The sequence below is a fragment of the Vanacampus margaritifer genome, chromosome 3 (assembly GCF_051991255.1).
Source record: "Vanacampus margaritifer isolate UIUO_Vmar chromosome 3, RoL_Vmar_1.0, whole genome shotgun sequence".
Lineage (NCBI taxonomy): Eukaryota > Metazoa > Chordata > Actinopteri > Syngnathiformes > Syngnathidae > Vanacampus > Vanacampus margaritifer.
The window spans coordinates 15,382,450-15,405,849 of record NC_135434.1 but is presented as its reverse complement, the minus strand read 5'-3'; the positions used below and the strand labels follow the sequence as shown (position 1 = coordinate 15,405,849).

Genomic DNA, 23,400 nt, shown 5'->3' with positions numbered 1-23,400 from the left:
CCAAGACCGTTTTCGAGAACTACAAGACTAGTCTCATCTGCAAGATGACATACCATTTAGAATTATTTCTCTTATTTGTTCACGGTGAATGAAATACAACGATAGGGTAAGGCAGACAGGACTTTGTGCATTGCATTTTGGGCCAGCTGAAATTGTTGCTCAGAACTCTATAACATTTCAAGGAAATATTTTTTAACCATCCTGCTTACTAAGAAGCAAAGCAACATATGCTGATTAAAATAATACCTCGCACATTCAGGCTTGATGGAGGTTATGTGGTTAGGGTGCATGCATGCACTCTGCTTTCTAGGTGTCCAGGAAGTGAACTATGGGCTAACGCACAAGAGTAAAAAAGCACCGTTGCACTCTTTGCCTGTGAGCAATTAAGTCACAAAACTGATGACTTCCACTTTCCATGCTTCAACACCGTTACATGCTTTTTGGAACAGCAACAAAAGCAGCCAATCAAAAGAACAGAAAACACAAAAGGGATCTCAAGTCAGACATCACTACGAATCCCATCTGTGAAAGTTAAAAGTGGAACGAAATACAGAGTGAAACCGGTTTCATTTGCTTCCCATGAAGAGTTCTGATACATGAGCCTTCTCCTGCTCATGATCACAGCAGCCTGTTAGCCGCTTTATGCTAATCACATCCTATTAGAATAATGAGGAAATGCCACCAATCACTTGCTCATTCTGCCCGCATCCTTGACTGGAGAATCTCTGATAGACACAAATTCCTTTTCCATCTATAAAGCTCTTCTCATGCATTTTTAATAGAATCTATTACTTTAGGATTAAATTATACAAGACCGTCCTGTTTAAAGTTTTAATAGTTTGCATAATTGGTATGAGGGTCTAAATGTGAGCCAGAAAATAGCCAGTTTGTACTGTACAGGAAAGTAGCCGCATAAAGTGAAAGGTGGAGTAGGTTGACTTCCTTGGAGAACAAACTGATGAGGGGCTCGGCGCTGCGCATGAAAGCAACATAAAGGTGAGGACTGCTTGCACCAGAAAGAGGAGACGGAAAGCAGTCCACATGTCAAGTTAGCAGGCCACTTTACTGATCCAACCTAAATGGAAATATATTTCTCCTCTCTGCCTCGCAGCTCTAGGCAGATAAGCCGTGAGTTAAATGTCATCTTTCATTGGGCTTTCCAGTAACAGACAGCGCATACATGAGGGCAAATGTGGCATCGCCTCTAAACTACGGCGCCCTTAGAAATCCACGCACGTCACCATCCCCCAAATTAGCACCGCAGGGACGCCCTCCTCACCGCCCCCGCCTGCTGGCGGCAGCGCTTTGGCATATCTGTAGCGGGGAAAATATTTCACACTGCATGAATTATTAAGTGCGGGGCCAGTGCTAAGCAGTGTGGAGATAGACCCGTTATTCACGGCTCTATTGGGACGGATGCATCGGAAAGCGGGCCCGCTTGCCTATCAGATCGTTTGTCACCAGCGATAGACAATTTACAATGAGAGAAGTTTGCAATTTATTCATTCTGCTGTCACTGCAGTTTTCTGCCTCCACTCATTCCACTCCTCAAACAACACCCACCCACCCCCGCCCCCTCCGTACATACTCCATTCCTTCGTCTCGTGAGGCGCTCCACACCTGAACCAACCACTTATCTCCGCCTGATACTAGAGCTCACTTTGTCTTTTTTTTCTGCCTGCGGAAGAAAGGTGGAGCTGAAACGTATGTGCAAAAAGACATAAGCAGAGCAGTTTAATCATCTTAAGTGGAGGAAAGGTGTGGCGGGCACATGCTGTGACAGCCGAGGGATTCGGCGAGCCTGTGGCGACACGGTGGATGACTGCGGCTGCGCGATAAAAGAACAGGAAACACAAGATGGGGGTATTTAGTTGTGCTTGTGCTGGGGGGAAAAAAGCCAGAAGGACCACCCCATTAGATGCAAACTAAACAAAGAACCCAACTAAACACTAGTTGATGTATTTGCACTGTCAAAAGCAAAGGAAAAAGCTTGTGAAAGCCTTGAAAAGACAAGCATGCATTAATTTGCTGGAATAATTGAATCAAATTGTGGTAAGAAATGCATCCCACACATGAGATGTTCTTTTGGTTGCTGGAAATTTGATTTAGCACAAAGTAAAGCTTCCCAATGCTGCCAAATAAAAACTCCCACACGCAGTCAGACGGTGGACCTCAGCACAACTGTCTGGCAGACTGCGGCTTCAACATTAATTACTGAAGGTGAACCAGCTGTCACAGCAGCCACATATTTTGTTTTTATTCAAACAAAATTCAGTAGATGTGTCATGGAACGGGCAGGCAGATGCAGTCCTCCTCCACTAGTTTAAGAAGCAGCATAAAGCTACAGTACAAGACAGCTACGACATGACCAGTTTTGTAGCTTAAGGTTTCTACACTTTTTCCTCTAAAGGCCATACAGAAAAATTGAAGGACGCAAGGGCCACTTTGATTATTATTTTTTTACTTTAATGTATCAAGTTCACCAAAATCAGTCAATCAAGCAATTGCATAGTGTATACGTATATATTAGTGTTTTTCTATAAGGCAAATTTTGGGGATTTTACAAGATTTTCGGGTGGTTGAGACCCTGTAACCCACCAGAAAATATTAGCACACAGTGAGTATAGTAAATAATCACTTCTGGGAGTCATGTTTACTCTCTACAAAGTTAGTTAACATGTAGTCTTAAGTTCTAGTAACACTGTGCAGTGTTAGCCAGTGTTCTTTCTTTTTTTTTTTTTTACTCACTTTTGAGGTCATTTTACACTAAAATTTTAACACTGTGGAAAGAGTTACTTGCACCAATTATGCTAAGGACCAAATAGACCCGGACACAGTGTTAAATGTTACTCTTTAAAGTGTACCTGCAGTGGCCAGAAGGAGAAATATATATGGTTTACCAAATGCGTTTTTTGTTAGCCCAAGCTTATAATAGCTAGTATTTGTCAAGAGAGGCCATGACAACTACTGCTCGCAGCCATATTCCCCGGCGAGGAGCAAAACCGTGATGCAGAGGTGGCAAATCCAGGTCCAGAAAGTAAAAACCCGCTGCCACAGTTAGCCCCTAGTGCTAGCTAGCTAGCTCCCTAGCAGGTAAACGAGCACCATGGGTGCTAGCTAGCTTGATCGCTCGCTCCCTAGCAGGTAAACAAGCACCATGGGAGCTAGCTAGAGAGCTAGTTAACTAGCACCTGAGGCTAAAGCCAAACTGTGGCAGGATTTTTACTTTCTGGACCTGGATTTGGCACCTCTGTCGCGATGTCACAACGTTGAAAGCTGTCTCAGCTCAACCGAGTCTCCTAATTAAACGCGGCATTTTTTGACTAATCTGAGTCATTCTCGCAATTCTCCACGGTCACTACTCACGGAAGGTCCGTGACTGACAACGCCCGTTTGCTGATCAACGAGATGAGACATATGTAAGTATTCTCCCACCATATGGAAGTCAGAAGCCAGATCAGGTTATATCCTTTCAGTTTAAATAAATAATAATAAATAATTCTGAATGACAAACTTACATTCATAGGCATGCGATCTGGCATTTCACTCAGTGGTAGTGATCAATGAGGTGATGCCACATCCACAAACATGGCAACGAGTATTAAAATTAACGGAACAAATTATTTTGGCAAATACAAGACTCAACACAAAAATGGGAACATCATCTATTTATCTAAACTTTACAATATTGCTCTGTTCCCCATCAATACCTCGAAATGGAAACGGAGGTACACTTGCAAAATTGGCTGTGATAGATTCAGAACCAAAACAGGAGCAATCTATCGTAAGATGACCATTTTTAAAGTAGTTACTTACTTCAGGTGATATTTTCATAATTTGGAACTTGACATAGAGCAGAAAGTGGAGGAAACCATTTTTGCTTGTAAAACTGAATTATCTTTACTCGCCACAGTGTTATGAAGAGAAATGTTGTTAATTGTTTGATTAATTATAAATAGTTAATTGGTATATCCAGAATAGCAGCACAGTATATAAAACAAATGTATTAGTAGAAAAAATCATATACATTTTATACCACGGGCCGCTTAAAATGGATGGCTTGGCATAGCTTGAATAGCCCTTTGACCTGTGGTTGTAGATCCCCTTTGAAAGCCTGATGCAGACGGACAGCACTGAAAAAGGTCTTGATGTGAAAGGTAGAAATTTGAGATAAATGTCTTCACAGTCAAGGCCTTTGCCCTCTTCCTGATGACACATTCTTATACTCAAAATGCTGACCACCCCCTTCCACATACACGTATATAAAAACAGCGACACACATCGCCAACAATCCCACTGGGGGCAACATTTGTTTAGGGACAAGGTGACCCTGTTGCCGAGGGGCCTGTGAACAGGCACAATGAAGGCCTCTCATCCCGCACACACCCAGCCGCTTGTGTTCAGAGTGATGGCGGGCGGGCGGAGGGGGTTAAGGGAGAGAGCGCATGGTGACACCCTGCAAATGCAGTGTTAAACCCCCTTTCAGGAAGCCCCCTGACATAGCCCCTTTCATACCCTTGCACAGACGGCGCAAAATCCCTGCTTGTAACCCAGAGTCACGCAGTCAACAGATGGAGCGGCTATTGAGTGAAGGATTGCGCCGGCAGAGGCGGCGCCTCCTCATCCATCCCCGCTGGAAACAATGGGGCAGCAGGTCAAGAGTGCTTTCTCCGAGAGGAGGAGGTCAGGGGTCACAGTCATGCTTCCACACAGAGCTATGCGAGTGTGGCGTGGCTGCGGGGCCACAGACGATCTTTCTTGGATGGCGGGCACAAGGGAGAGGCTGGTGGCAGTATGCGCAGCTCTCTGGCTGATCATACTGCGGAGTGGGGAGAATGGGGGGCAATGGGGGGCTAGTGTGACAAAGTGGGACAGCCATGTCTGTATTTAACCTACAAACAGACACCCTTGTACACATACATGTGCAGAAGAGACACAGACGCACAGCGAGGCCCTTTAAGGGGCAAGGAACCATATTTGGTCAACGCAGTGGGTGTTCAAAATGGACACTGCTGGCTTCTCTGTGAGAAAGTATAACCAGGCAATTTCCTCCAGTCATTTAGCCAAGGAAAATAAAGATAATAATTAGGGATGGGTGAGCACCGATATCAGGCTTATTTTAAGGTATCGGGTACTCGTGGATGCTGCCGATAGCAGGCAATGATACATAAGGAAAAAGTAAAAAAGAGTAAGGAAGGTCTTTGCTCTCATTGTTTGTCATTGTGTGAAAATATATACATCAAAAGTACTAAAGGTACCATATCAGTGAGTACTTAAACAATTAATACTCATCCTGGCATCAGGTCTGAAAAAAAGTGGTATTGAGCATCTCTAATAATAATGAACTACTTCAACAGAAGTAAGCATTATTTTCATAACTACCTATTTTCCCTAACCGCGATAAGTAAGGCTCGGGCTCTGCAGTCTGCACTGGTTGCCAATCAATCATGAGTCAAATTCACAAACACTTTTCATGATTTTGAATGTTCACTGAATTGGAACTGTTACCACGCCAACTGCACAAAAGTTACCTAAGTGAACCGTTACACTAAAAAGACCCCCCCCAAAAATTATATATATATATATATATATATATATATATATATATTTATTTATTTATTTAAAATGGGGGGGGGGGGCACACAATTTAAAATTAAGATGGGACTCAACAGAGCTCAGGTCTCCACCAAGGCATCTATTAAGCTTTATCACTAGTGTAATAATGTACATTTATTTATTTATTTAAATAAAAACAATAATCCACTCCAGTCCTGTCGGTTGCAATAAAGTTATTTTAATTATCGTGAGTGAGCGTGAGCATATCCCAGCTGACTTTGAAGCATGTTCCAACCAGACCTGGATGCCTGTCAATCACAAGCAGGAGTGCCTGTCACTTTGGGCCCCACCGCTTCAATGCCAATTGACTAATGTTCTACTATTTGGTGGGGCCCCTGTCAGTCATGTGCTCTTATCCTCGTCACTTTTCTTGCCATTATTACTCTTGACAATAGAGAATCTGTTTTTGGAATGTGAGAAGCCAGAGTACACAGACAAAATTCATACGAAAAGCTAGAGGAGAACATGCAAACGAGACGCAGACAAAACCTGAGCGGAAATTTAAACCCAGAATCCTTAAACATCCAATTGCCTGTGTTTTCAAAATGGAAATGGGTGCAACAGAGGATACTATGAATAGCACATAATGCGCATGATAACACACACAATCACAAAAGCGGTCGTAGCTCTCTGGAAAGGAAAGTATATCCTTTTCCATTGACCAGCAGTGTTGCTATCATGTGGCTCTGACCTGGGAGTCAAATAGTCATCTAGGTTGCACTGCCTCGCTGGGTTTCCATGGACAGCAAATACACAAAGAAGGTGCACAGTGATGCCACAATTTCAGGTTCTTTACACGGCACTAACATCCGAAACGCATGGCTGGGAGACTCAATCCTGCTGCCACGTGATCCACATCCTTTAAAGTTTGCTTTATGAGGCTATTTTGCACAGGAAGACATCCATTAGAGCCCAAGGTGTCAGCAACGCTGAATTGTCAAGGACGTACAGAAACTTCCGCCCCCCGCCCCAAAAAAAAGACTTCCAACCACTTGGGAAATGTTCACAAATCACACCTAATTAAACACAAAAGCCCAGTCCATGCATTAAATTGGAGCACAGAAAGCCATTAAAGTTCAAGTCTAGAAAGGTTTTGCAAGTTGTTAAAACACTTCAAATTGCTGTTAAGCACAGAGGGCCAAATGGAGCTGTTTCCTTTTCTAGCCCTTTCATAATACATCAATGCTTTGCCATTTTGGAACTAACTGCTGTTTAAGCTTCCATTTGCGAGAGAGAGAGAGAGAGAGAGAGAGAGAGAGAGAGAGAGAGAGAGAGAGAGAGAGAGAGAGAGAGAAAAAAAAAAATCTCCATGCACCCTGAAAGAGATCTCTAGATATGCTGTCACGGAACATGTCCATAGAACCAGAGGCTTTTCTAGTTTTTTATGCCACAGATAAAAACCTAGACTGCACCTGGATGCCACAAGAAAACCCACAGACTTACCAGGTGGGGGCTGCATTCAGACCTCAGCACATCCATCCCAGCAGCAGCTATTAAAAGTTCTAATAGTGTTCTTTCTTGAAGGAGGCACGGCACAATGAGACCAATTTATTAGCCCCAGTTGCCCCTTTTTTTCTTTTTGACATAGCCTCATGAGGTCCTCTTGGTTTTCTACAAATAATACAGCTGCGCTCAGCCTCTTGTTTAAAAGATTAATAGTATGCGGTCTTGGCAGAGAGGCAATCAGTGAGGTTGTCTGTGACAGCAGAAAAAGTGTGAAAACAAGGCAGAGAGGCGAGACCATTGTCACAGTTACCGTCGGCCCCGCCGCTGCTTTTATGCCGAGCTGTCAATCACGGCAGACCCGAGCAAAAAGAGGGAATTTGAATGATAAAACATAAGTCATGAGCAGGCGATTTCCATGTCATCAGCTGTTTGCTTGTGACCCACCATGGGCGGAGAGACTTCACTGCATCCATATGGATTTTTTTATTTGGCTTTCAATCATGACTGAATCTGTAGTCACAAATGGATTCCTCTAAGCTAGGCTAAGTTCACAACAGAAAAGTTCTTACTTACAAGTTCGCTACGTCAACTGTGTGATTGAGATACTGAAACAGAATATTTCTTTCAATTTAATTATAACTGTTTTGATTTGTTATAACTATTTAGAATTGGACAAAATTGCTTTGATTTACTCAGTATAGTTTTGTATGACAATTCTCTTTCACTTTAAATTCCCACTAGCAAATGTATTGAGACATCATAGTGACCAATGGGGGGGGGAGGTGGGAGGTGTGGGTGCGTAGTCATGTGACTTTGGGAGGTAACATTTTGGAGGACAAGGGATATTGCCAGCAAGCGGGGGGAGGAACTGGACAGTTGAGAGATACAAGATGGCGCGGGTAGCGACTATCTGTCTCCTGTCGGCGATGTTGTGAATAAATGTGAAGAAAATGCCTGAATTCACTCATCTCATGTATGTTTATTAACCAACGGCATGAACACGCAAATGGTAAGAATCCGCCATTCCAACAATACACATGGCAAAAATTTGGGAGGCTGGGACAGTGATATCTGTCTTTTGAAAATATATCGAGTATATATGACATGCTAACTAGACATGCTAACGGAAACACAAGCATCAAAGCTCTTACTTTTTTCAACCACCCGGACCCCCGACATTAACTAGCGATCGTCAGTACCCAGAGTGATCTTCTAACCATCCATTCATCCATTTTCTGAAGCACTTATCCTTTTGGGCTAATTTTTAAATCCATGCGCTTGACGTACAAGCTGCTAGCTTGGGCTAAGCTAACTGGTGTATGTTTGTGTCCTCAAATTCTCTTTATCTGTGTCTCTTTGAGTGTGGCAAGTATGAACTGGGCTTCATTGACTGCTTAGCAGTTGAATTTAATGCTTGATAGCCGGCTAATTCCCAGACACACGCAAACACAATTCCGGGTTTTGGTTTCAAATGCTCATCTGCCATAACGTCTTGGACTGAAAAGGTCTCGTGAGCTATTATAAGCTTGCTTTAATTAATACAACCAGTGTAACCAAAACGCGTATGGATGCTGTTTTTCTTCATAAACCATCTACCAACTATCTATACTTTTCCTTCTGACGACCACAGGTACACTTTAATGTTAGATGCTCCCCTGGGCAGTAAACTTGAGTCACTAATAATTAGCCCTATGGTACATTAGTGAAAATTCTACAGGATAGAAATGGACTCCCACTGTACCACTATTTCTAACAGTATGGAGATGGCATAATAAGGGTAAAAACTGTCAAGTGACACTATGATATATTTAAGATACCCACGCTTTCCCTTAGCGCGGTTATAAGAGTTCAACTAATTTTACCTTTTTGAATCTGCTACTGCCTGATTGGCTCTTTGTTACGAAGAGGTCTGATTAAGAAATCACATCCCTTAGCACCATCAAAAAAAATGAAAATCCAAGAGGCACAAGGATGATTATGACACTCAAAAGTGCAAATGTTCAGCTCATTCATGTTTATCACCACCAAACAGCATGACGGGCGCTAATGACAGCCCCGCAAGAGATAAATCCGAATATATATATATATATATATATTTAAAAAAAAAAGTGTTCTGGTGGAGGCATAAGAGGAAAAACAGCTGCTGTCTCCCTTTTTCCCTCTGCTCATCCCACAAGAGAGTCCCATGCGAGCTCCCTGATCCTAGTTTGTGTCTGACAGAGGGGACCCGAGCTCTGTTCATCTCGCATGGCAACCCTCCTCCTACTCTATCCCCGCACCGCCGCCTCCTGCCTCGCCGGCGCTCCGCTGCCAGGAGGAAACGGCGGTGAGGAGGGGGAGAGGGAGGGGGAGGGGGGGAACTACATCAAGGAGAGACTCTCCCAGTGGGTTCCCGTCAGTTCCAGGCCATTGCACTTTGCTCGCTGGGATTTTGTAAAGAGACGCAGCCAGGTGTGCGCACACACATATCCATGCACAAGCAAACGACTATTAATGTCTAAGATAATGTGTTATGTTTTAGGTTTTTTTTCCGCCTTATGGAGCCATGCTTTAAAGCCATCTTGGAATGTCTCATTTAAGACTTCCTTGTGACTGTAAAATGGTGGCAAAAATCTCACAGAGCTTGTTTAAGTGGCAAAAATGAGTTGATAATGGCAGTGGCACACTTGATGTGGCCAGTGGCGACGTGCAGCCAAAAGGCATGACACACTTCCACGGTCTTTGGGGACAAGCTGAGAGCGACAAGCTGCCCTTGTGCATTCCCGCTCTACAGATGTTGCCTTGGAGAGAGCCTGCCTGCCTGGCTGGCTGCTGTGACAGCTGGACAGCTGTTCCTATAGACGTAGGCACAGAAGCATGGTGTGGAAATACGAAGGGGGTATAATGGTGTAGATTTGGTTTCTGTGTGTGAAGTTCCCAAGACGTGCAAAGCTGTCACTTTCGCCAACGGTGCATGAGTGTGATGGGTGTATGACTGCACTAACACTATTCAAAGAGGATCCAGCCATGGAACAGATTTCGAAAGCGATTTTTCATTTGTCAATCCAAAAAGAAACAGCAAAGAAGCTACTTGGCATCAGCTGAAACATTTTATTCGCTCCATGACGTCTGATTGAAATCTTGTGACTGTTTATCACCATAAACAACTTTAATACCAACTTCAAAGAAAATTTCATGAAAGAAGAGCGGAAAAAAATGTAAAAAGGAGAGAGGATAATTGGCCAGATCTGAAACAAGCTGTAAACCTAAATTGAGGCTTTTTTGAAACTATAAACTTTTATCCCCATACAGTTCTCGAAATTCAAATGTTTGAATACAGTCGGCGGTATTATATGGAAGCATGGAACTGCCAATGTGGAGTAAACAATTTTAACTGGCGCAAATATACTTCAACATTATTTATAAATCAGTTTGAACGTACAGTATTTAAATATATTCTAATTTAAATTTTATATTTTATATTAAATTTGTGAGTTTTTTCTCTGAATATTGCCCCCACCCTCTAAAAAATACATATTTATGTGGCCCTAATACACCGTCGTGCAATACCCCTGTGCCATTATAGGGGAAAAATGCTACGTTTTTAGCATTTAGCCTAAAAGTACATTCGAACGTACTTCGAAATACATTTGAATGTAGTCTACTTGCAAATACATTTAAACATATTTGCAAATTTGTTGCAACATGCTGGCAAATATGTTGTTCAACTATATTTAAGTATGTTCAAATGTATTTGCAAGTACATTTGAATATACTTGTAGGCTAAATGCTAAAACCTTAGATAAAATAGCATTACTTTTTTTTTTTACGTTATAATATATACGTATTTATAAGTACCTTTATTTGCAACGAAGTAAGTTAAAAAATGTTTACTCCACACTCTGCCTCCGTAGTAGTAAAAGTTGTGACCCGCTGCTCAAACATTAAAGATCATGAACTGAACATTTTGGAACGACGCCAGTTCGTCCTGCCAGAGCAGTCACTTTTCCCGAGCAGCCTGGGCCGTTCATTATGCCACTAAAGGTCAGCAATTTGTTCGAGTCAATAAAAATGTTAATAAAACTAAGAGCTCACAAGAGGGACGCCCTCGTAGCCTGTAGTCGCCGATCAAACTGCGGGTGCGTGAACATGGATGTGTGAGCGGTCAGGTTTTGCAGAGATCAAAGGTTGGAAAAGAGCCGTGATCTATCTGGAGGGATATACTATATTACTATGACCCGCAGTAATCCTGGTCAAACTCCACCAACTGCTCGCTAATGTGGATGTAAACATGTATTCATGCAAAGATCATGTAAACTGGAGATGAAAGTGAACCGACCAGATTAGACCACACATAAAAGCGGTACATTTAAGTGCTATTAGGCAGTTTTTAAAGGACGTCAGTTGCCTTATTATTATAAAATATCAATGTGCTGTTTCAGGAAAAAAGTGATTACTGTGGTTGCAAGTCAGGAAGTGGATATAAGGTGGTTCATTGCTAAGCAACCAGTCATTATCCTCCAGAGTGGAGCGAGGTGACCGGCCATCCGTCTAACTCCGGTGGCTCGTCTACCTCCTGTGTGCAACCCCCCCCCCCCCGCACCTCCACCGCCCACCGCCCACTACCCCACTCACTCCATGCAACCACATCCCCATTGCTCGCTCTCCGCCTTCCCCGCTCGCTCGCTCGCCCTCTCTGCTGTCTCCCCGTCCGAATACAAACAGAGATAAAGAACGCCGCAATCGCTCTTGACACACAAATAGGTTAACACAATAAAGCCGGCTTTGCCTGGCTCACTCGAGGGAGGAAAGCAATTCCAGCGGCAGGCAGGAGGTAATAAAACAGGGCTAGGAGTGTGTGTGTTTGTGTGTGCGTGTGTGTGTGTGTGTGTGTGTGTGTGTGCAATACATGTCCTCATGTCAATGTTCCTATGTTTTTGTATGTGAGTGGAAGCAGGCACCCAAGCTCTTTGGCCTCAGGGTCCAATATCGTCTGGATTTCCAACCTTTCCTTGACACAAATAACATGGCGGGAGAAAAGGATGGGAATTCCGAGCTCCTCCATCATTTAGATTAAGGAAACTGGAGCTTAATACCAACAATATAGCTGACTTGCACCAATCCTATTCAGATACGTAAATGCGCCCCTGTGGGTCAGCTGCTGTGTTTTTTCAACCGTATCCAGCTCGGTTGGAATTCTCCACGTTGACTGAATATGGGTTTTATCTGCGCAAGCCTCGGCTTACTGTCTCCGCTGCCAATAAATGATAAAAATCTCCCGAGTTTTATTAAATCGTGCGGCATTCACGCTCGACTTTAGGGAGAAAATTGTGAGGTGGCTTGTGCAATTACACTCCAGACCAGACAACATTGTTTTCTGCAGTCGGTGAAAATTTCATTACTTTACAGCGAGCGCCTTACAATCGGGTAATGGCCTCTTTTTGTCACGGGCACAAACGGCCTGTAAGAGGTGTGACAGCGAATAAGTGTTACGCATTTGAAACAATATAATATGCAAGCAGCAACGGTGCAGACGCTGGTCAGCATAATTTGCACTGTTATGCGGTGATACGGAGCAAGTGACAGGAGAAAATACAAGTCAATAGCTAATTCCTGGACTGACTGCAGTATAATCAAAGGCATTGAACCTTGATGCATCCATGCAGCTGATGTATCTCCCTCCAGGCGGTTATAGACAGATGACATGGGTCAGACATCACCTAATTTTTTGTATGTCAATAAATAGAGAGAGTGAACAAACCCCATTTAAAGTAACTGGAAAGGTTTTTTATTTGTTTATTTTATAGGGATACCAGGTATCGAATCATCCGATTTTATTTCAAGGTATCAGCTATCAGCACTTTCTTTTTTTTCTTTTTTAATTAGAAGAATAGAAAATTTCTGTTTATAAGCTGTTGTTCTTATGTTCTGTTACATGCATTGTTATTGTGAGTTGTAATTTTGGCAGAATGCTGGATAGGTTGTTTTTAATAGCTACCAACTACTTAATTGTGGCATTTAAGCACAAACTATGAATGTTAAGTTTATGTTAAAACAGATTTTGAATCAGTATACATTGTTGTTGTCTGAACATTTTTTTTACAGGAATCATTTTTGAATGAATGAACGTAACCTTTACATAAATGTAAAATCTATTAAAATCAGTCCTGAATGACCATAAAGCCCAGCCCTAGATTGTTCTTTAAAATGATCTTTCATTGTTTTTAGGGAAATTTTATGGAGCAAAAAGTAGTATCTGTACTTGGTATCGGTTTGGGTGACTATTCGAGAGTTGTGTCGACCAATACTGGTAACGGTCTGAAAAAAAAAAGTGGTATCGAACATCCCTATTTATGACATACAGGACAAGATGCCCATTTGTTAATGTCAACAAACTCGCCATTCTCTCGCGCTGTTCCCCCAATCAGGTAATCAAACTGCATAGATGTAAATTGGTGGCTTTTGTCAACAGGGAATAAATTACGAAAGCATGAGGAGAAAATATCTTATCTGTCTGATGTATTTCCTGCTTCTGCAGAAAGATACAAAGCCGGGGGGGGGGCAGCTGGCCAAAATGCAGGGAGATGGAGATTAGGATGATGTGCAGTTCCTTGTTCCATTAAAGTTTGATCTTCCTCAATAGCCGAGGAGAATCAGATATCTCCCATTCAAGATTAAAGTATACCAGCATAGAGGGGGGAGATTAATCAGAGTCCTGCATGAGATAAAAAGAAGAAAAAAAACAGCCTTGCTTCTGGCATGGAAAACAGTGGCAATAAAGAGTTTGCCAGATAATGTGAAACACAGCGAGGCACAATGGTGAATCAAGCAGCGTGTACGGGCCTCCACAAAACACATCAAAGCGTAGCCGAGGCCTGAGATACAGTAGCTGGGGAGCAACAGCGGGGGCCCATCTGATAGCGGCCAAGACCGTCATTGCGGTATAGTGGTTGGGGTCGAGGGGGGGCACGCGAAGGATTTTCCCATGTTGCTCACTGTCGCCAGACTCCTTGAGCCTCGCCTCCTCTCGCTGAGATCAATGACGCCGGGGTGATTTCACAGCAGCCTGCACTGTCACCCAGAACAAATCAATGTGAGCATGAGGAAGGCAGGAGAGGCATTGTTTTTAAGGAGAGCAAATTCACAGTTGGGGAGCGTGTCAGATTTGTTTTTATCCTTCAGCCAGGAACACTTTGGAAGGAGCACGCCTGCCCTTGCCTCTCTCACTGGGATGGAGAGCCGACTAAGATGCAAAAAGGAAAGTATATCATTGCTCCCTTAGGAGTTGATGAGGTGGTACTCTCAAAGGTACAGCTTTCACAGCCCTTCACACTTGACTTTTACCGATTTTTGGGCATGAAAAAGAAGCACTTACTTTGGAGTCTAATAATTAGCCCTAAGGGGTAGATTGTACCATGAAGGACACACATGGCCTTGTGTTGTATTCATTAACCGCATATGAAAAGCACATGAGCTCTTTTAGACAATAAAAATGCATCAGCTCACCTTAACCTTTCCATATTAAAGGCTACACATTAACCTGGATGTCTGATGGGACGTGACTTCCATTCAGCCTGACAGAATGAGAGGTCAGGGTGGAGGTGTTGTATGTCATGAGCGACACGTGTGACAACTTAGCATTCTACAAGAAAAGAAGTTACAGTAGCATCTTCAAAACAGGGAGGAAACCCGCTTTTTCAGCTGCGATAGGTTCAAGCTCACTATATAACTATGCATGGCATTAAATGGGAAGTCAAGTCAAAGTTTTTCTCGCGCCCTCATTAGTCTAAACATGGTATTCTGATGGATATTGCATTTATAGAACATAAAATAAGCAGCAAAACCCATCCATTTTTAGACATCTCAGGTGGCGGCCATTTTGCCTTGTACTGCCACTTTCTGCCGACTGATAATGACATCACAGTTGCTCAGGACTCAGGGAGGTAATTGCCAATCATGGCTCAGCTTCCAAACGTCACATGACCAAACCCATAAAACAGGTGATTGGTTGTTACCTGAACCCTGAGCAAATGTCATGTCATTTTCTAGTAGACAACAAGTGGCAAAATGGCCGCCCCAAATAAGACGGGTAGATTTTTCTGCTTAATTGATATTCCCGCATAGATCATACTATTGTAAAGAACATTTTTTACTTGACTTCCTCTTTAAACAATAGACAGAGGCATTTCACCCATTTGAGGATGAATACCATTTTTACGAAAGAAAACTTTATCTTCCAAAGTTCCAGTACTTCACCTCTAAACCTCATTCACTATTATATAGCAGTTCACAATCATTCTTTATCTAATAACATGGCAAAAACATACAAACTTTCAATAAAGTTATCTTGCTCACCAGAGATGTTGAAGCAGACCTTCTTTACTTGCTCCTGCCTGTCTGTGTAAGCTAGCTTTAGCGCTCATACACGCTGCTCTGACAGTGCCAAAAAAATCATTTTCCGTGTTGAAATAAGCAAGCCAGAAATAGTGTTGGCTGACCTAGCCTCGTAAAGTCCTGTTTATCTTGAAGAGTGGGGCTTGAAAATCATGTCAGACGTCATCGTTCACTGTAAATCAATCTTTGGTGCGGATATTTAGCTCAGCCAATCAAAAGGGGTAAACATTGCAGACTATTTAGCCGAACCAATCAGAGGACAGAAAAAATGGTGAATCTAAAATCTGATTGGTGAACAAAAAAAATGCTATTTCATTGGCGTGAGTATGTTCAACACCATCAGTCTGAATTGTGAAAAAAAATCTACATTAAACTGCATATAGCCAAGAAAAACGCTATGAAATGACTCTTCATTTCATAGCGTTTTTCTCCAAGAGTCATTTCATAGCGTTTTTCTTGGCTATACGCAGTTTAGTGTAGATTTTTTTTTGGTCCAATCAGATTTCAGCTTTTGTGTGTTGCCATGCAAACGTAAATTGCTAAGGACCTGTTGGAAATTGCTGAATACAATTTGTCTCAGTTGTTAATGTAGATTGCTGAGGAACCTAAATTACCAAAAACAAAAGTTCTACACCACTGTATGTAAATACATCTTTTGATACAGCTTTTCTATTTGCTCACAAAAGCTACAGTATACATCAAAGCGGAATAGCAAACCGTCTGATTAGCGCGCAACTCTTGATAAAAACATGCTTCACTAGGAGCAGCCGTGAACCACCATTTGACCCTGACATTGCGAAAACACCAGCAGATGGGGCAGAAAATACGAGGCGCTCGTCTGACATGCTCGGTGCAGCCGCAGCGAGAGCGCGGGGTCAAGCATCCGGTGCTAAAATAGATGGAGTTGTGGAGGTATTGCTGCTAACTATACAACAAGGCAACGATGTCATGTCAGGCTGCCTCTGCCCCTGCAGCTGAGCAGAGAGGACCTTCACACACCCGCACCCACACAAGCATCCACGTAATGTCACATCCCATTTTCTCTGCACATCGCCTCATTTACAACGACTGCTTGAAGGGTGTGTTCGTCCCGCCGCAGTGATGATTAGTGTATAATGCTTTTGTTGTATGCCTTTTCATGTCTCTATATATTGTGGATAGAGCAATAATCAGGACAGTGGAGGTGATATTAAATCATGTAGCAGTGTAAAGCACAAGAAAGACAGGACGTGTCTCATTTGTTTGCCTGCGCGTGAAACTTTTCAGGAAATTAAACACTTTGATCAAGAGTCTAATGAGCAGCTTAGAGAGGAAATGTGGCTTCAAGTGTCAGCTGATGTTTGCTAGTTAAAAGATATATTTCTGCCTGTCTGGTTCAAATGCGTCGTATGTTTTCCATGATGTCTGACATCTAGCGAATGTATGGACTTGAGATCTGCCCTAAATGTTATTAATCAGCGTAAAGAGTGCGCGCGCACACACACTCTTACACAAGCTGCGACTATTTTTGCCATCTTAATTGCTAAAAATGAGATTGGCTGCCTCCGGGTAGGTGTTGAGACAATCAAACCATGCAAGGATTAAAGAAGAGATTAATACACAGAGCAGGAAATTAAACTTCAGCAACTTAAACGATATTCAAGACTGCTGCTCGCTTTTCACTGCAGGCTGCTGCATTAATAAGCACAGAATATGTTAAGGCGCCCAAACTATCAATCAATCAAACTGATGTGTAATTTAAGAAAAGGCCTTTTTTTAGCGTATTAATTTGGTCGGTGTGGTGCTCAAATGTTCTCAAATGGCTACGGACAACTTTAATGAGTAACAGATGTGAGTTCGGTTTTCAGTTGTGGTGTAATGAGTTTCATGCGTGATCACTATAGCCCCGTTTCCATCGCAAAGACTTCGGTGTGCATTTACAAGGCCAGCCTGTATAAAATGAAAATAAATTATCTTCACCATTGCGTCTATTGCGTCAACGATATGCATTTTCAGCTAAGGTCTATTCCACCAAAAGATTTCTCCTAATAATCCTTTACCTATTTCCTTTCCACTCACTGTTAGCATCCTCTCACTCAAACCAGCCATCACCATGTACACAAAAAGAAATAAAAAGCCTAATAAATGTATTCCTCATTACTGTTTTTCGACGTGCTCGGGTGACGTCACGGGAGAAACCGTCGTACGATTACGTGTCGATCGAAGCTCATGACATCGCGAGTTAGCCTTTTCAAATTCTTCATCTCCTGCATATATGCTAGGCCAGTCCAGTGGTGTCCAAACTATGGCCCGTGGGCCATTCGTGGCCTGCTGTCCATTTTTAAGCAGCCCGCGACTTATCAAAAAAGTGACATTTGCTACTAATAAATTTGTTCTATATACTGTAGACCTTTTCAATGATGCATATTAACTATTACAACTTAAATTAGTAACATTTATCTGTGGTGAATAACAATAATTGTTCACACACAAAAAAAATGGTTTCCTCCACTATTAGCTGTGGGTGTGTCAAGGTCCAAATTGTGAACATATAACATTAATGATTATTGTGCAGCATAATTTTTTTTTAAAAAAAGATAATTTTACGGCAGATTGCTCCTGTTTTGGAGATGGGATTCAGCTGCTATTCAGGTTCTCTAACTACTTCAAGATCTTAAATACTAAAATAATTTGGCTTATAGAAATTTGTTCAGGTAGCCATTTTTCAAAAAACACTCGTATATATATATATATATATATATATATATATATAAACAATATGCTATATTGACTGATTTTGGTGTGCTAGATAAATTAAAGTAAGAAAATTCAGTGGCCCTTTCATCCTTTGATTTTTCTTTATGTGGCCCTGAGAGAAAATGCATTTGATTGACAAGTGAGTTGTTTATAGCGAGACACGTTTTTCAGCGCATTTGGCATACGTGCCAAATGCATCTGAGAATTGAGAGAACATCTAATTTTTTTACCATTTTGAAGCCTGATTTCATACACTTGAAAATATTTTTTACTCATTCAAATCTCCTGGGCTTGTTAACGACACTCTTCTCTGTGGTGTGACTAATTAGACATGTTTAGTTTACTTTACATGTTAGGTCATTTTCAATGTGACTTTCATGTGGACATTAGTTTCTCAGTGTTAAGACAGAAACGATAATGTGATACTAAAAACCTTCCACTTTGTGATTGGTTTTACAAAGTTGCCAACTTGCCATTATTAGCCTCCAAAACATTTTAAACAAGCTTTTAATCAAAACTGTCCAGTACGATGTAAACGGTTCCAAAGTGTGGAACAATACAAGTACAGTGGAACTTGCACTCTAAAAACTGTTGGGTCAAAAATAACCCAACTATGGGTCAAAAAATGGATCGATCCTCTACTTGGGTCAATTTGTACAAAACAATCCAGAAAGTTCTATCAATTTGACACATAAAGTGGATCGGTCTATTTTTGATCCATAATTGGGTTACTTTTGACCCAACTGTTTTTAGAGTGTGTGAACAAACTTGCCTCAAGCAAGCAGTCATCTTCCTCTGCATGTCCATCACGGTTAGATTAAGGGCGAGGACACAATTTATTGTTCCTAAGCATTAACAGAATCTCGTTAACTGCTTTTCACGCTTGTGTGACTGTTAAGAATGGCGATGCCTTCGCTACTGTAAATGTTGCATTCATTTCTTTTAAACTTGAATGACAAATTAACAATGTTACTTGTTGTTACATTGCCTTACAGTTAACGATGGTTTTCTGATGGAAACAGTTTGACCCTGGAACAGATCAATTGCATTTCCATTATTTTCTATGGAAAGCAATTGATTTTCAATTGGAACAAATCGTAAGTTGACCAGCATTCCTGGAATTGTGTTTAACCTCGGGGGTTTCGCCGCATTTCTAAAGATTGAACAACAGGAAGCAAGATGAGAAAAAAAAACTGGCACAAGTTAAAGCTAAAGCCTGCAGTAGGACATTTGAAGGTCTAAAGTGAGAGAAAAATAACAAACGCTTTCAAAAGCAAGTCAGAAAATAAAAAGGTACAAAAAAAACCTAAGAAACTCCAGAAAGGTAATTCAGTGACCTAGATATTAAAGCGTCTCTGTCACGCTGTTTCCCGGTGCCTCGTCCAACCATCACGTTGAATTAAGACAAGCATTATGCTGGCAAGACTATTTGTTTAGGTGAGGAGCAGCCGCAGAGCTAATATGAGCACAATTTGCTCAGCAGGTCAGAGGCGCAGAGTGGAGGAAGTAAATGAGGCAGTTGTGCCCCCTCGGGTGCAGCCCCCTGCCTCATACATCACTGGATGTTTTATTCAATACAGCCAGGAAGGCTCTGTGGCAGGTGCCCTAGCTGGGATGGAGGGTGGGGGGGGGGGGGGGGGGGGGATTGGGCATATTACATTCAGCAAGCTGCTTGTCGACGGGAGAGAGACCGACTGGCTCCATATTGCAAGGATAATGTTAAAACATAGTATGTGAGCAGCCTTTTCGCCTGCAGTCAGCATAAATCATATCACGCATGCTCATGTATTTACTGGACACTTTATTAGGTACACTCGCTATATATGGTGTACCTAAAGTGTGTGTGAAGCTTAAAGTTCACAGGAGCCGAAAGAGCCTTCGCATTCAAATGATAAATAAACACAATTGGAGATCATCAGCCAGTGTTTGCGCGAAAGGCTGCGTGTGCGCGCGTGTGTTTGTCAAAAGACACACACACACACACACACACACACACACACACACACACACACACAGAAGCTTCACATCATCCTTGGGAGTGAAAAGTTTTACAGTTGGACGCTCACATCTCGGCTGAATTTTACGAGCTCTGTAGTAAAAAATCCTTCCAATAATATGCAGGAAGACTATAAAAGCACAGTGGATGTCATTAACACTCCGGGGTGAAGAAGCACTAATTGCAGCAGACATTTGCAGTTGAGAGGTTCGCACGTTTGGATCAGAGCCCGCAGCAGGAGCGGTACCGGCCTCGGAGCCGTTCAATCACACTTCAAAGTGGCTCCCGGAGCCATTCGAACGTGTCCGTTTTACGACACTTCTTTTTTTTATTATGGTTCACACACACGCCAACAATGCGGGACATCATTAAGCGAGCCAACAGCTTTTACTAACCTTCTATCTCGTTAGCATCCCAAAGACAGACAACAGGTTCAGACAGACAGTGCGGGGGGGGGGGGGGGGGTATTACACTTAAGACATGACTTTAGAATAATATATAAATATATTTACCATAAATTGTTCCGTAGTGCAGACTAGAGCTCCATGCAGATTTATACCATCGGCCGAGCAAGCATTTGTGCTCCCAATTAGAAATTCTTCATTTTGCTCCAATCCAGCAGTGCTGATGTCAAACGGAGTTGAAGTTTATCCTCTTCTTCGTCCTACACCCGTAGCGATTTAAATCCCACACTTGACAAGCTTTTTGAAATTTTCTCGGATCGACTGCCAAATTTTAAGCGAAGGGCAAACGGTGCAGAAACAGAAGGAACAAATGCGCACCGCAAAGTGCGCTTCAAGCAGTCGACCTTTCGCCTGCGGAGCGAGTTGAAAGGTCCTGGGTTGCTTTTAATTTCACTCGCTGTTATCTCCGAACGATGAGGCAGTTAGTGCAGCGACTGGGTGCTTGATTTATGCGCTACGCAGTATTCCACAAATCCAAGAGAGGAAGAGAAAAGATCCCAGCTGTTACGCGTCGGTTTAAAGTGGTCTAAAAATCATCATTCAAATGTGAGGATACAATCGAGGCAATCCTGTGCGAATGGCGCAGTGACACAAATCAAAACTGAGACCGAGAAAGGGGACTCTTCAAAGGCTGGCGTGGAAAGGAAAAAAGAAATCCCGGTGATTCGGCACCGCTCGGTCCTTCACTTTCTCCCCTCGAATATGTTTTTGCCTCCAAATACACCGCGTGGATCTCCGGCTTTTCGTATGCACTGACCTCACCCCTTGCTGCTCTCTTTGGTGCAGAAATCAATAAAAGGGGAGGGGGGAGCGAAAAAAAAGGATGAATTTGGATGAAAGAGCTGGCAGCTCCGGGATGCGGCGGTCCTGCCCTGGTGCCGAGCTGCTGAGACTGACAATAACCCGGAACGCTGCAGCCCGTCAGGCTGTACAGACCGCCCACCGACCAATCAGCGAGGTCGGCCAACACAAACATTCCCACGGCTCGGCCAATCAACGATAATTGACGGCTGTTACCATAGAAATGCATGGCGTCCGAGCGTCTGAAACCACGTTGTTTATTGGCGTAAAAAAGCAAAAGAAGAAGAAAAAAAAGTACGTCCAATATTAATTACCGTGGCAGAATGCAGATTGAGATCTTTAATCACCCTTTTATCCTCCACAGCACTTCATCCATCTTTCCGCAGCATCCTTAAAGGTTAACTGTGACATTCCTTATTGGGGAGAACTCAAGTCTGACCCAGTACTGAGAAATAAAGCACTGCTATGCAGCCACAATCATAAAAATCAATGCAGTAAGACGTGAAATTAGCTTATTTAAAACTCACTCTCTCTCTTTGCACACAGAACATTAGAACATCATGTCTTTATAAACAATCACATTAAATAAGATCCAATACAAGAGTTGCACATTTACAACAAGCGTTCCGTATTAATCAGCACTGTTACATTGATATTCATTAAACAATGTTCATTATTGTGATTGCTGTGGTGTAAAACTGTATTTCATACTGCTCTCGGCCCAAGCCTTAGGGCCCTAAGCAGAATTTGAGCCGGGGCCCTTCTTCCTACAACTTTATATGTTTAATGTGTTTCAAAAATCCTCACACATAGTTTACTTATGCCTTGGGCCAACTTTGCTGAAAGTTGTTTTGAAGTCTTATTGTGCATTAGAGGCATTTGTTTCTTTCTATAAATGGATGAATGACTGATACATGATTGTTATATAGGCTTTGAAAATATGCTCAAATAAACAAGTCATAAAATATGGTACAAAGTCTTAAATTTCATTTCCAGCTATTTTAATAAAAATGGATATAATGTTGTGTGTATTTTAAGCAGAGGTAGAGCAGCCAAATTAAATTGTACTCAAGCCAGGTTACTGATACATTAGATATGTAAAGTAAAAGTAAGTAGTCCTCCAATTGCGTAAGGGTAAGTATTCCATTAAAATAAGAGTGAAAAACTGATAAGTGACTGATAAATGTATCATTTAAAATAGTGCATGTATGTCAGTAGACAAAAATATAGGAACAGGAATATGCTAATTCAAATATCGCCCAACAATATCACTCTACAGTGAAGCAATAATCGAGGGAAAATAATAAAAAAAATTATTTATTTCTTTGTTTACACACATATCCCAGCATATACGGTAGGTTGGCCAGGCAGCGATGATTAATTATGTAATTATACATACAATATTCTGATTATATTGAACTTTGGCAGGTGGATTCGCCCACATTCATCAGCAACTCTAACACCTGTTACATAACTCAAAAACAATGTGAGTGCTCTGCCAACATGCATCGTTATCGTATGGGAATAATCCTTTCTAAACTGAGCTCAAACGGGTCTGACTGCTTTGATTTCACAGAGTTCTGTAGTTTGCAAACAGAACAAGACAGCCTCTACTTTGTTTCAAGTGGAATTCTTGTAGGCTGAAATGCCAACTTTTTTAGGCAGACACGGATGACAGCATACATATAGCTTTTGTTTAATTTCATAGTCCATCTATCAATTTTATACCACTCATCCACACCTGGGTTGCGTGCCTATACGTAATTGTAAAGTAAATCTGCCATGTTTCATGTAAATGAGTCTGTGACTAATTAGTTAAACGTAGTCATGTGACTTTGACAAATCAAAGTAATAATAGGCTAAATACTTTCGATACAACCTTTTATTAGGCCAGTACCAGCACGAGTACTCAACTCTTGAGAAGTCGTTGATACCGCTCCAAGTATCAACAGCACTAGTGAGTACATA

The 23,400-nt window shown here is 42.0% G+C and overlaps 1 protein-coding gene across 1 annotated transcript in view; it reads right to left on the bottom strand.

Moving 5' to 3' along the window:
- The window catches only part of fam222aa (family with sequence similarity 222 member Aa), a 67,168-nt gene extending 45,655 nt beyond the window's left edge, over positions 1 to 21,513 (bottom strand). Inside the window, exon 1 of the mRNA XM_077562325.1 lies at positions 20,680 to 21,513. The gene's annotated coding sequence lies outside the window, so the exon portion shown is untranslated. The remainder of the gene's footprint in view (positions 1 to 20,679) is intronic.
- Between the last annotated feature and the right edge of the window lie 1,887 nt (positions 21,514 to 23,400).